The following is a 13,560-nucleotide window of genomic DNA, read 5'->3' on the forward strand; positions in this document are numbered from 1 at the left end:
CTATAATAACAGGTACTCACTTGTAAATAGCAAAGGGACACTAGCTCCACAGAAAAGTCAAGAGAACAGGATTGGTGACAGCTACCTGCTTTCAAATTCTGCCTTTGCCTACGGGCTCTGTGGTTCAGGTAACTTCTGGTAACCAAACTATGCTTTAGTTTACTCATCTATAAAATGGAACATTAGTATGCCCAGCTATTAAGGTTCTTATGAGTATTAAATGTGTAAAACAGCAACTCGGAACAATACCTGATTTATATTTGGCAATTCTCAATGTTTACTTTTTTTTGCTGCAATAATATCAATAAGTCACTTCTAAAACAATTCAATTTAGAAATTTAAAAAATAGTTTTCAAAAAGTAGTTTTCCTGAGGCTATTTTATTGCTAAATTGCCTATGGGAAAATATTTTGATTATGTGAATAAACAACAGAGAATGAAACATGATTAAGTAAATAATATTATTGGTGAAATTAGAGTATCATTTAGAGAAAACAATTTTATCAACTGAGTAAAAGGTCTAATTATTAAAATTAAAGGGTAGAAATGAATTATTGCTAGTATTCCATTGTTGGTGTGCTTTAACACACAATGCAAATACTTCAGATATTATAACAGAAATCTACACCTGAAAACTATTTGATCATATTAAACAGTGTCTCACCAATACATTTAATAAACACACACACACACACACACACACACACACACACACACACACACTCACCACAAAATAAACATGGCTGTGACTTTGGTGGTGTTTTACATCTGCCTTTCCTCTGGCATAGATTCAACTTGCATTCAAAATGCCTGAGCCTTGATGATTACCTCTGTGATTTTCCATTATTGATGTTCAATCTAGGTATAATTATAATTCAGAAAAGAATGGTTTTCCTATCTTACTGCGTACCGACAGAGATAAATAGGTGTTTATTGTGTTTCTTTTTTCAATTTATATTTCCTTTCCAAAGTTTAAATGCAGTTATAAAAATCTATAATTCTAAACCGTTACTTTGTGTTTTTCTTTTCTGAAATAATTGTTTCATAAAATAATAAACAAGGGAAAATTATAAAGGAATCCAACTGGTAACAGTTTTAGTATTTGCAAAAGGAAATACCTTCAAAGGTCAGGTATAATGTTTACCATCTGACTCTAGATGTTTTCTGGTTAATGTAGCTCAATAGTAAAAATTTCTCAATATATACAAATATACAAATATGTCTGTATATGTTAAATATACCAGTGTGCTTTAACATGGAATATCCATGCATTTTGTGACAGATCCCTTTTTATTAAACAAAGCCAACAACGAGTAAGTAATTTGAGGAGGAATATTATATGTTGAAAATATGGAAAATAGCTTGTGTTCCAGGGAAAACACCAATGTTCTGTACCATGTGCTGTTCTGAATTATCACACCTGTAGATAATTTGCAGATTGGAATCTGTTCCTTTATTTCTTCCTGATTATCTTTAAAATCAGGGATTATCTTTAAAATCATTTGTGCCTTTTTTTTTTCAAGTGGTACATACAGATGGGTAGGGATTCTAATGCCACTTAAGAAAGTAAACTATTGAAGTATAACATTCATATGGAAAAGTGAGCAAATATATAGTGTACAGCTTGATACATTAAGAAAAATATTTTTGTTGATTTCAGAGAGGAAGGAAGAGGGAGAGAGATAGAAACATCAATGATGAGAGAGAATCATTGATAGGCTGCCTCCTACACACCCCCTACTGGGGATTGAGTTCCACCAACCTGGGCATGTGCCTCTGACCGAAATCGGCCCCAGGACCCTTCAGTCCATAGGCTGATGTTCTATACATTGAGCCAAACCGGCTAGGGCAGTGGTGGGCAAGCTGCGGCTCGCGAGCCACATGCGGCTTACGAGCCACGGTTTGCCACTCTGTTGACTAATGAGTTTGCCGACCACTGGGCTAGGGCATTGATACACTTTTGCAAAGTGAACACACCTGAAGGTCCAGGTGCCAGCTCAAGAAAGAATAGTATTAGTACCTCAAAATCTCCCCTTATGTCCTCTCCCCATCACTTATATCAAACAAGAGGTGCCTCCTCGTCAACATTTTATAGAAATGCTGTCGTGTAGTATGTATTTTTTATTTATGATCTTTCCCCTAAACATTGTTTCTGATAGTTATCCATGTTGGTGATATAACTGTAGTTCGTTCATTCTCATTAATCCTATAAAATAAAGAGCTAATATGCAAATTGACCCTCACACCCTCACATCACAAGATGGCTGCCCCCCACATTGTCACAAGATGGCCACCACAAGATGGCCAACCCTCACATCATCACAAGATGGCTGCCACAAAGATGGCCACCCCCATGTTGTCACAAGATGGCCGGCAGGGGAGGGCAGTTGGGGGAGACCAGGCCTGCAGGGGAGGGCAGTTGGGGGTGACCAGGCCTGCAGGGGAAGGAAGTTGGGGGGGGACCAGGCCTGCAATGGAAGGCAGTTGGGGGTGACCAGGCCTGCAGGGGAGGGCAGTTGGTGGTGATCAGGCTGGCAGGGGAGGGCAGTTGGGGGTGATCGGGCCAGCAGGGGAGCAGTTAGGTGTCAATCAGGCTGGCAGGGGGCGGTTAGTGGGCTATCAGGCTGGTAGGCAGAAGCAGTTAGGGGCAATTGGGCAGGCAGGCAGGCGAGTTGTTAGGAGCCAGCAGTCCTGGATTGTGAGAGGGATGTCTGACTGCCGGTTTAGGCCCAATCCCGGGGCCTAAACCAGCAGTTGGACATCCCCCAAGGGGTCCCAGATTGGAGAGGGTGCAGGCTGGGCTGAGGGATACCCCCCAGTGCATAAATTTTGTGCACTGTGTATCTAGTGTGTGTGTGTTTGAATATATATATACATATATACTAGAGGCCCGGTGCACGAAATTCATGCATGGGGGTTGTCCCTCAGCCCAGCCTGCACCCTCTCCAATCTGGGACCCCTCGAGGGATGTCCGACTGCCCGTTTCGGCCCGATCCTGGTAGGATCGGGCCGAAACGGGCAGTCAGACATCTCTCTCACAATCCAGGACTGCTGGCTCCCAACGGTGCGCCTGCCTGCATTCCTGATTTCCCCTAACCGCTTCTGCATGCCAGCCTGATCACCCCCCTAACCACTCCCCTGCCAGCCTGATTGATGTCTAACTGCTCCCCTGCCAGTCTGTTTGCCCCCAACTTCCCTCCTCTGCTGGCCTGGTCACCCCTAACTGCCCTCCCTTGTAGGCCTGGTCCCCCCCAACTGCCCTCCCCTGCTGGCCTGATCACCCACAACTGCCCTCCCTTGCAGGTCTGGTCCCTCCCAACTGCCTTCCCTGCTGGCCATCTTGTGATGGCCATCTTGTGTCCACATGGGGTAGGATCTTTGACGACATAGGGGCAGCTATCTTGTGTGTTGGAGTGATGGTAAATCTGCATATTACTCTTTTATTAGATAGGATATATATATATATATATATATATATATATATATATATATATATATTATTGTTTGAATAGATCTTAATTTGTTCATCAGTTCTATGATTAATGGATATCTGGGCTATCTGTACTGTGAAGCATACTACTATAAACATTCTTGTACATAATTTTGGCAACCATCATATGCATTTAAAGTAGTTATAAACCTAGAAATGAAATTCGCCCAGCCATATGGTGTGCATATGTCAACCGTTTGCATTTCAGTAGAAATGTTAGCTTGTTAACTTAAAATTAAAAAATAAACTACTGGAATTTCAATTGTTATTATAGTGAATACACAAATCAATCTTTATAATAGAATTAATATCTTTATAGTATTGAATCTAACAATATGAGCAAGGTGTATGTCTTTCCATTCATTTGTCTGCTTTATTTTCTCTAAATAATGTTTTGTAGGTTTTTGGTGTAGTTAGATTTATTTCAGGGTATTTGAGATTTTTAAATTCAATTTTAAATGTATAATTTTTATTTTTAAATTTCTTTGTTGTTATGTAGTAGCACAAATGATTTTTGTATAATGACCCTGAATTCAGTAATCTTACTAAATTTATTAATAAAACTAATAGTTCTTCTGTGGGCTCCTTATTATTTTAATTTAAAAAAATTTATTTAGAGAAAGAAGGAGAGGGAGAGGTGGAGATGGGGGGGGAGAGAGAGAGAGAGAGAGAGAGAGAGAGAGAGAGAGAGAGAGAGAGAGAAAGAGAAATTGATTTATTGTTTCACTTATTCATGCATTCATTGGTTGATTCTTGTATCTGCCCTGACCAGGGATTGTACCTGCATCCTTGGCATATCGGGAGAGTGCTCCTGAGCTACCCAACCAGGGCTATTATTTTAATTTTAAGTGTATATTATTATTTATTAAAAATGGATTTAATATTATTGACACGGAAAAATAAAAAACCTTTGCATGTGGATATATTCCCAAATATTAGCATCCTTATTATATGATGGCTTGTACCTCTTTCATATTCCTTTGTTAGCTGCCTTTTTTTTTTCTCTTACATATTAGTTTGCTCAAATTTTCTTTAACTTTTATGTGACAATAAGGTCTGGTTATGTAATTTCTGTCATCGGACATGGTAAGCTATTTATGCCACATAAGTTAGGTCTGTCTTATCTTTGTTGATAGGTATTTAATACATAGCAAGTGGGTGCATACTTATTGGGAACTTCCTATGTGCTGAACATTGAATTAAGTAATGAAGGATTTAGGTGATAGGCAAAAGATACAATAACTGACCTTGAGGAACTCAAAATATAGTTGGGGAGACGTGACAGTATAAGACTATCCAAGAAGGCGATATAAATTATAGGCATTAACTGTAATTGCTACACGAGGTCAGTGAATCATAAATCAACAGAGTCCACCGTACCCAGGGATCACTTTGTGGAGGAGTTGGCATTAAAGCTTTGACAGGGTGGTAAATTTGGAAGGTGCTGAAAAGAATTGAACCGCAACCAGGAGGAATAGACGAGGAGAATGGAAGTGGGAGAGACAGCATGGGAGCCATTAGCACTCTGCCTAACTTGAGTAGGACAGATTATATTGGAGAACAATGTGAAAATCATGGAATGCTCAGGAAACTTAAAAAAAAGTATATCCAGTCGACATACTGTACAATTTTCAGCAGCTGCTCCCATAGGTCTCTTAAAGCTCAAATTATATAAACTAATATCATAGGTTGTAAAATTGGAAAATTTTGAGCCCTAAAGGGAATAGCTACCAGACACCAAAGTGATTTATGAAATAGATCACCTTGTAGAAATTCCCCAGTAGGAGCATGAGCACTTTTAGATAACTTGTACATTCATACTTCAACAGGGGTGGGATATTTGGAGATTAAAGCAGATTTGAGGGGCATGAACTGAGGGTCCACTGGGAATATCCACAAGGAGGTAGGTTGTGGGGTGTTTCCTTGTTTTCCCTTCTTATTGCTAGAAAGAGGTACTTCAAGGAGACTTGGAGACTTGGTGAGAGTGTAATGTGTGTCTTCTGAAGTTTTGGGTGGTAATAAAGATAGTGATGAATCTAAAGACCAAGAAATGAGCTAGTGAGCAGTTTATAGAGGAGCGAAGTAGCAATGCTGTATTGGGATTCACCTATTTCCCCAGGGTTAGCTAGAGAGTTCCCTGGGGAGCAGATGTGGACCATGCATGTGAGAGCACTGTCACGAGGCTCTCTAGGCCCTATCCCATTAGGCTGCCCAGGGACTGAACTGGTCTCAGTAGATAGAAGCCAAAGCTTTCGCTTGGAGCTGTGGCTGTAGGAAGTGATGAAGTGAGACAGTGCGACTCATATCAAGTCCCCAAATGATTGGAAAAGGGGGAGCAAACACTGGTTGAGAATCAGCTTTAAATACATACCAGTTCTCTTACCCCAGTGACCATTTACCTCCTCTTTTCCTACCTTTCCTCTTTCACTCCACTCCCATGTTCCAGAGGCATTGGAACCAAGATTATTAAATGGTTGGAGAAGAAAGACCTGGGGTAAAACTATAGGATGCTCGCCATTGGCTGTTGGTTTCCACTTGCAGCGGATCCCAGCTATGGAAGGGACACAATTTAAACTTTAAATCAGTTCTTTATAGGTAGCTGGGAATTCTAATTTACAAATTGAGAATATGTTAGGTGACTTAATGTAATTATAAGATTTTTTTAAAGCTCCAATTGATCAGGGTATATAGATAAGACCCTAGTTCATATTGGCCTAAAAGATGTTGCCTTAATATCCTCGAAGTACTGTAACAAATGACCACAAACTGGGTGTCAGAGAACAGGAGGCATTTGTTTTCTCACAGTTGTGGAGGCTGCAAGTCCAAAAGAAAGATGTCAGCGTGTTCTTTCTGAAAGCTCTAGGAGACCGTCTGCTCCATTAACTTTCTCTTAGCTTCTGGGGTTGCTGCAATTCCTTGGCACTCCTTGGCTTGTAGCTGCATCCCTCTGATCTCTGCCCTCCTCATCTCATGGTGAGCTTCCTCGGTGTCTTTGTCTTCACATGACACTCTCCTGTGTGTGTGTGTGTGTGTGTTCATATTTGTCTCATCGTATAAGGATATCATTCATATTGGATTAAGAGTTTACCCTACCCCATATAATGTCACCTCAACTTACATTTTAATTACCTCTAGAAAGACTGTTTACAAATGAGATCCCATTCACAGGTACTAGGGTGGTACTTGGAACATATCTGTTGAGGGAAACAATTCAACCCACAAAGGTGTAATTCTACTTGGTGTCTGTACCCTGGAGTTAGGGGCCGTTGTTGGTGTGACTCAAAGTCCCTTCCTAGTTAGTTTCTAATTATGTGTGCCGTACTCTTTCACAATACACAGTAAGAGTTTTTAGTCTGAAGCAGTGTTTCCTAATCATCCCTATCAGGGATGCAACTACTGGAGATACCTCTTTATATTTTGTCCATTTTCTTCCCTGTGGTGCTACCATTGTTTCTCTTCTTTAATGCCCTCGGAAACTTTTCTTTTTAAATTTTAGTAGCAGTATGATTTAAACTTCATTTTATTTAAAGGCAGTTTGTTTACTGAACAAATACCTCGGTTAGGGAATTCATAGGCATCATGAATAAAGAAGTGTATGGATTTTTCATTTTTTAAGTTTGGTTATGAATATGAGCTTAGCCACCAGGCCAGGGGGTTCTCAGTCCCAAATGCACATTAGAACCACCAGGCAGCTTTAAAAATACTGATATCCAATACCACCCTAGGACCGTGGTCGGCAAACTGCGGCTCGCGAGCCACATGCGGCTCTTTGGCCCCTTGAGTGTGGCTCTTCCACAAAATACCATGGCCTGGGCGAGTCTATTTTGAAGAAGTGGCATTAGAAGAAGTTTAAGTTTAAAAAATTTGGCTCTCAAAAGAAATTTTAATCATTGTACTGTTGATATTTGCTCTGTTGACTAATGAGTTTGCCGACCACTGCCCTAGGAAATTAAATTGGAATCTCTGGTCACATGACACAGTGCATAGAAATCAACCAAACCCTGGATCTCAAGGTATCAGTTGTCTGATAGGAACGTGCACCACTTTCCCCATCCATATAATGGGAGAAAAAGTATACCAGTATGGTCGGACTGTTACAAAGATTAAGTAAGTTAGCTCATGTGAAATGCTCATTAGCACGTGCTGGCTCTGCAATAGACCATGTAGGTGGGGATTGCTGACACTGAACGGTGGATAACAGCCTGACGTCATCGTGTAGGTGGGACACTCCCTTACGCTGGGCAGGGTAAATCAGAAGCCTATGCCTGAGCCCCAGTGTCCTCATGAGCACATCCAGAGAAGGCTTGAGGCACTCCATGCATCTGCAACAGTGCAGGGATGCTCATCGTTAGGAAGACTTGAATGATTCCCTTGATATTCAGTTAGACAGGAGGACACCAATAACCGGTCTAAATGCCAAGACCCTGAGCACTCTTCAGTCCTGATTTTGTGACTTAATTTTATTTAAAGCCAGTTTGTTTACTGAACAAATATCTAGGTTAGGGGATTCATAGGCACCATGAATAAAGAAGTGTATGGATTTTTTTTAAGTTTTGGTTATGAATTTGAGCATAGCTACCAGGCCAGGGGGTTCTCAGCCCCAAATGCACATTAGAATCATCCAGGCAGCTTTAAAAATACTGATATCCAACACCACCCTAGGAAATTAAATTGGAGTCTCTCCTCATCTGATGCTGCTGGCTGCTGCTCCCATGGGAACTCTCCTGACTTGGTTCCATGAAATAACACTTTCTTGACATCAGTCTGGAGGCTAGAAATCCAAGATCAGGGTGGGAATGCAGTCTGGGTTCTGGTGAGAACCCCCTGCTGGGCTGCAGAATGCCCACTCTCCTTATACTAGTACTAGAGGCTCAGTGCACAAAACTCGTGCACAGGGGGAGGAGGGAAGAGTCCCCTTAGCCCAGGCTGCACCCTCTTTAATCCAGGACCCCTCTCACAATCCTGGACCACTGGCTCCTAACAGCTCACCTGCTTGCCTGCTTGATCGCCCCTAACTATCCCCCCTGCCAGCCTGATCACCCCTAACTGCATCTGCCTGCCAGCCTGATTGCCCCCAACTGCCCCCCCTGCAAGCCTGGTTGCCCCCAACTGTTCCCCCCCCCTACCCCCCCGCCAGCCTGGTTGCCCAATGCAGCCTGCTGTTCCATCGTTTGGTCGCTCTTCACTGCCCCCGCCCTGCTGTCCTGGTTGCCCCACGCAGCCTGCTGCTCAGTCGTTTGGTTGCCCCTCACTAACCCCCCCTGCCGGCCTGATCACCCCATGCAGCCTGCTGCTCGGTCGTTTGGTTGCCCCTCACTAACACCCCTCACTAACAGCTGGGTCGCCCCACGCAGCCTGTTTGGTCATCTGTTCGGTTGTGATGGTCACTTAGGCTTTTATATAGATAGATACTCACATGGCAGAGACTGAAAATTTTAATTAGAGGTTGAGGAGAAGCACAGTGGGCACTGCAGGTCAGCCCCATGAAAAGCTGCTTTTCATGTTTTTGTACACTTCCTGTTCCTCTAATGTATTGTCCAAGCAGCTTTAGATAATTGCAAGACATATTCCTACTTACCTACCTGTCAGATCTAGTCTTTCAGAGTCCCCTCTTGTGAACAGGACTGATTGTCAGCCAGTGAGTACAAGTTCAGCTGTCTTGATTAATTTTTTAAGATTATTTTTTAAATACCTCTTTCCTGATTGCAGAATATTCTTTCAATACTTCCTGTTGCTTCAACACATTATTGTTTAATGAAGGTATTTTCACCAATTCCTTGAAATAATTCTCTATAGATGTTTCCTCCACTAAACTATTTCTCTTGAGTCATTTTTATTTATTACAATTTCTCTAAAGTCTGTTATAAACCCTAGTTTGCAGTGGAGGGTCATTAGATGTTTACAGAATTGGATTGAGTGTTCCCAAGAGTAGGAAATGGTCATTTGCTTTAAGTGAATCTTGAAGTTTAGCACAATTTCTTGGAGGGCTTCTTTGAACTAAAATCCTCAGCAAAATGAAGGGGAGCCACTGCAGTGAAGTGGTTGGCAGCTTTCTCATCTTCTGAAATGCTCCTCAATCTGTTCTCCTCACTTGCCCAAAGACCTTCATTTCCTTTGCCATCAGAGTCAGATTAAGCAGTAGGCAAATTAGGTTATTTCCAGTGTGAAATTTATTGGGGTGACATTGGTTAATAAAATTATTTAGGTTTCAAGTGGGGGAGCTAGTAAAGGGATAAGGAGTCAAATTTATGGTAATGGAAGAAGATTTGACTTTGGGTCAACATATAATGCAAGATACAGATGATGCATATTTTTAAAAGGAGAATGATGATAAAAAGGAGTAAAAATGATGTTGATAATTATATTAGCTAACATTCATTAGTTCTATGTCCTTTATATATATTTATCTCATTTATCCTATCAGCTCTATGGAGTAGAAATAATTGTTATTCCAGTATTACAGATGAAAAATGAAGGCTTACAGAGTTTAATTTACTTGCACAAGTTCACACAGCTAGTAAGATATGGTGATTGCATTTATATGACTATTCTTATAATGACTGTTATAGCCAATTAATCAGTGTTGCTTTTAACTGTTAACATTTCTTCAAATAACTTTCTTAAGGGGTGAATTTAAATGTCTCACCTATCTACATGACAGTCCTTTCTGGAAAGCTATTGCTCAGTCTTGAATTTCTTATCCTCCAATCTGCACATTCAGATAATGATGCAATAAAATCTTTTATGGGATACTCCTCAAGATTGCTATATGCTAAGGGAGGGAATAAGATATATTTTGATAACTTTTGACTTCTATAAAGTACTTTCCTCCTCACTGCAGCATGGAAAAGCTCTAAAATTGTATCTCATGAGGAGGGTAATCTGCAATTATTTACAGAAGCTTCTCACAATATCTCATTTTATCACTTTTGTGGAAAAACAAAATAGAAAACTTTCATGAATATTTAAAAACCCATACACACTGGGGGAGGGAGGAAAGTAAGTTTAGATAATTGCAAATTCCATTTCAGTCAGTTGTATTCCCAGTAAATGTTCTGTCTCAACATGGCTTACATCTGATCTTTTCACATGATGGAAGCTAATGCTTCTTGCTCAAGTGAGAACCTTGTTCCCATGCGAGAAGAGGGAGACAAGCAAAGAAGAATGGGCTGAGTATCTGCCACAGACACCCCTGTTCTGGGCTGCAGGGGCGAGGGGACCTTTGGGGAAGTTATTTGGCATTTAAGCAAGTAATTCCCATGGCAGCTGCTGAATATTTTGTTAAATGATTTTCTTCTCTGACCTTTATTACTAATGAATCTTCCTTAAGAAGCACTTAAGGAGTAAAAAGAAAGGTTGTTTTTATTAATCGCTTTCTCTTTGCCCACAGAACCCAAAGAAATGGTGTTACCTGGCAAGAGATCTGCACTCTCTTATGAAAAATCAGACCAAGGTAATACTTATTGTGAATTGATATATTTTTTAGTCTGTTTAACTCTGATACATTAAACTCGTTGGTTTCCTTGATTACTGGTTTTAGCTATTGAATACATAATAGTAAATCATTTTCTGGAAAGTAGAGGGAATGGTTTGTAAGGATTACCATATTTATGAAGTAACAGTAAAATTTAAAACATATTTTGGGTTATCAAAACATTGTGGATAATGGTCAATTTTCTGACACCACATTTATCTTAATATATGAATACGATCTTGACTAGGAGATTATATTCTCTTTGTTTGGAAATAACTCCAATTAGTTTATTCACATTTACAATAAGAGAATTAGATTCTTGTCAGAGAACAGTGATAAGAATTTCCTTTTATTCAAGCATTAGTCAGATGGTTTTACATATTACTTTTTGAATATGCAAAAAATTTCCATTCAAATTCCTCTCAAACTCTTTTGAGTTTTATAAAGACACCATCATACAAATCATATTTTCTTTGGAAAGACTGAATTATATCATACAGTTGTTGAATAGCATGCCTGATTATACTTACCAGTTGCATATCTAGTTGCTAAATTTTGAAATTGCTATGTGATTTATTTACATATGTTGGTTTAAAAATATGAACACTTATACAAATATCCTAATGATATATATGGGTAAATAAAATGTAAGCTACAGATATACATGTGCATATTTTATGAATATAGGCGTTATCTAAAAGAGTTTTTTTCAGTAAAGTTTCTAAAAGGTTAGAACTGTGATGTGCGCTATACCCATCTATTCAATGAATGTTATCTATTTATATAGCTATGAAGATAGGATGTTACCGTATGTATATGCATAAGAGATTTATTGAAATGTATATTCGACTGTTTACTAATTGAAACTGATTGGGTTTTACTTTTGACAAATTGTTGAATTCCTGAAAACAAATGAGTGTTGAAACAAAGGTAGCATTTAAATTTAATGGATATCAGCAGAAAACTTGTTTCTGACCTTGAATTTGCAGTTGAGCAAAAAGAAATTGTTAGGTTGAATTACAAATTGGGTGTTTCTACTTATTTCTGATTTTAGTTGATTCTTCAAAGGAGATGTAAATCCCTTAAGGAAGCAGCTTCTCTCTCCTAAAGGCGATTTGGAATTGTAGGCGCTCTATTCAAGTTTTAGCTATACTAAAATTTTAATGGAATCTATAAAATATTTTTAAATGGCTAATGACATCAGTGAAGAGCTGCATTTTGCATAGAACTATTAACTGTGACTCCCCACAGAGAGACATTGCAATGAGCACTGATACCTAGACTATATGTGGAAGATTTTGACACTGAGCTATGTGATGTAGGCATAGGAGATAAGTAGTAGAAAAGTGCTTGTTGAGGAGGAATTGATGGGTGACGACACAGTAAGAGAGAGAAAGAACCACATGGAATGAGTTGAAGCCAGTGGGGAGGGTCAAGGATCCATACCCATTAGAATAAAAGGATAAAAGGAGCACAGACTATCCAGGATTCATTCCTGTGAAATTATTTTTTTCAGAGGCATGTACATGTTCATGTTCATGTACATACAAATGTACATATGCATCTGTTGTTTTATTAGTCTTTTGTTTAAGACATAGAAACACATACTTTGAATTGAATGTAGAAAGGGAAAGTTGGGTGGAAAGGGGAAATTCCATTAAAAGGGTAGGGTTTCTAGCATTGTGTATTCAGAGTACAAAATGTGTTTCCTCCCATCATGAGAATAAAGGAACAGTTCTGCATCTTGCCAGAATCCAAGCGTTTGGTCTGATAAAACTCCCGAAAGGATGATGTTCTAGGACATGTGTGTTTGTGCAAATGCTGGGAGTAAAGTGTGGAGGAATGACCGGAGGAGTGACCTGGGATGGGAGAAATGGTGTTTATGTTGTCATCTCTCTAAACTGGTCATTTGGATTCCATGAAATAGGGGAGTTTGCAATCTTATAAACAGTTTCTATTAGTTAGACAATGAATGCTAATGAGCTGATGCTGTGTCTCTAATATTTTAGATGTAATATTTATATTTAAATTTAAATCTATATAATAAAAGCCTAAGCGACCGTTATGGCAGAATGACCAGAACGACTGGTCACTATGATGTGCACTGACCACCAGGGGGCAGACGCTCAATGCAGGAGCTGCCCCCTGGTGGTAAGCAGGCAGGCAGTAAGGAGCGAGGGGTCCCAGGCTGGGCTGACAGACGACACCCCCCCTCCCACCAGTGCAAGAATTTCGTGCACCGGGCCTCTAGTGTTTAAATTAAAGACTATTCAGATGTATTAGTGATGATGCTATTTTTAGATGAATGGGACTGGTCAGTTTTCTCAGTTGCACAGGAGGACTAACCCACTCCTTTTGTGTAGGATTAACTCTGGCAGTGGAGCTCAGAGAGCAACCTATTGGATTAGCAAGCACTTTTGTGTGTAAGGATACCTGAAAGTTCTACGTTCGACCCTTTTAAAAGGGGCACTTAAATAGCTCTTCATGTTGTATATTATTATGTGAAGTTATTTATGCAATTTAGTAACAGTATTCTTAATTTTGTCATCCAGAGAGAGGCAACTTTAACTGGTCAGGACTGAATATCCTTCTCTATG

The 13,560-nt window shown here is 39.8% G+C and overlaps 1 protein-coding gene across 3 annotated transcripts in view; it reads left to right on the forward strand.

Annotated features, from left to right (window-relative positions):
• Window positions 1-13,560, forward strand: part of INPP4B (inositol polyphosphate-4-phosphatase type II B) — a 564,192-nt gene that overhangs the window by 80,991 nt on the left and 469,641 nt on the right. For all 3 annotated transcript variants that reach the window (XM_079772160.1, XM_079772161.1, XM_079772164.1), the window contains exon 2: window positions 10,880-10,942. The gene's annotated coding sequence lies outside the window, so the exon portion shown is untranslated. The remainder of the gene's footprint in view (window positions 1-10,879; window positions 10,943-13,560) is intronic.

This window comes from Cnephaeus nilssonii, assembly GCF_951640355.1.
Source record: "Cnephaeus nilssonii genome assembly, chromosome: 5".
NCBI classification, from domain to species: Eukaryota; Metazoa; Chordata; class Mammalia; order Chiroptera; family Vespertilionidae; genus Cnephaeus; species Cnephaeus nilssonii.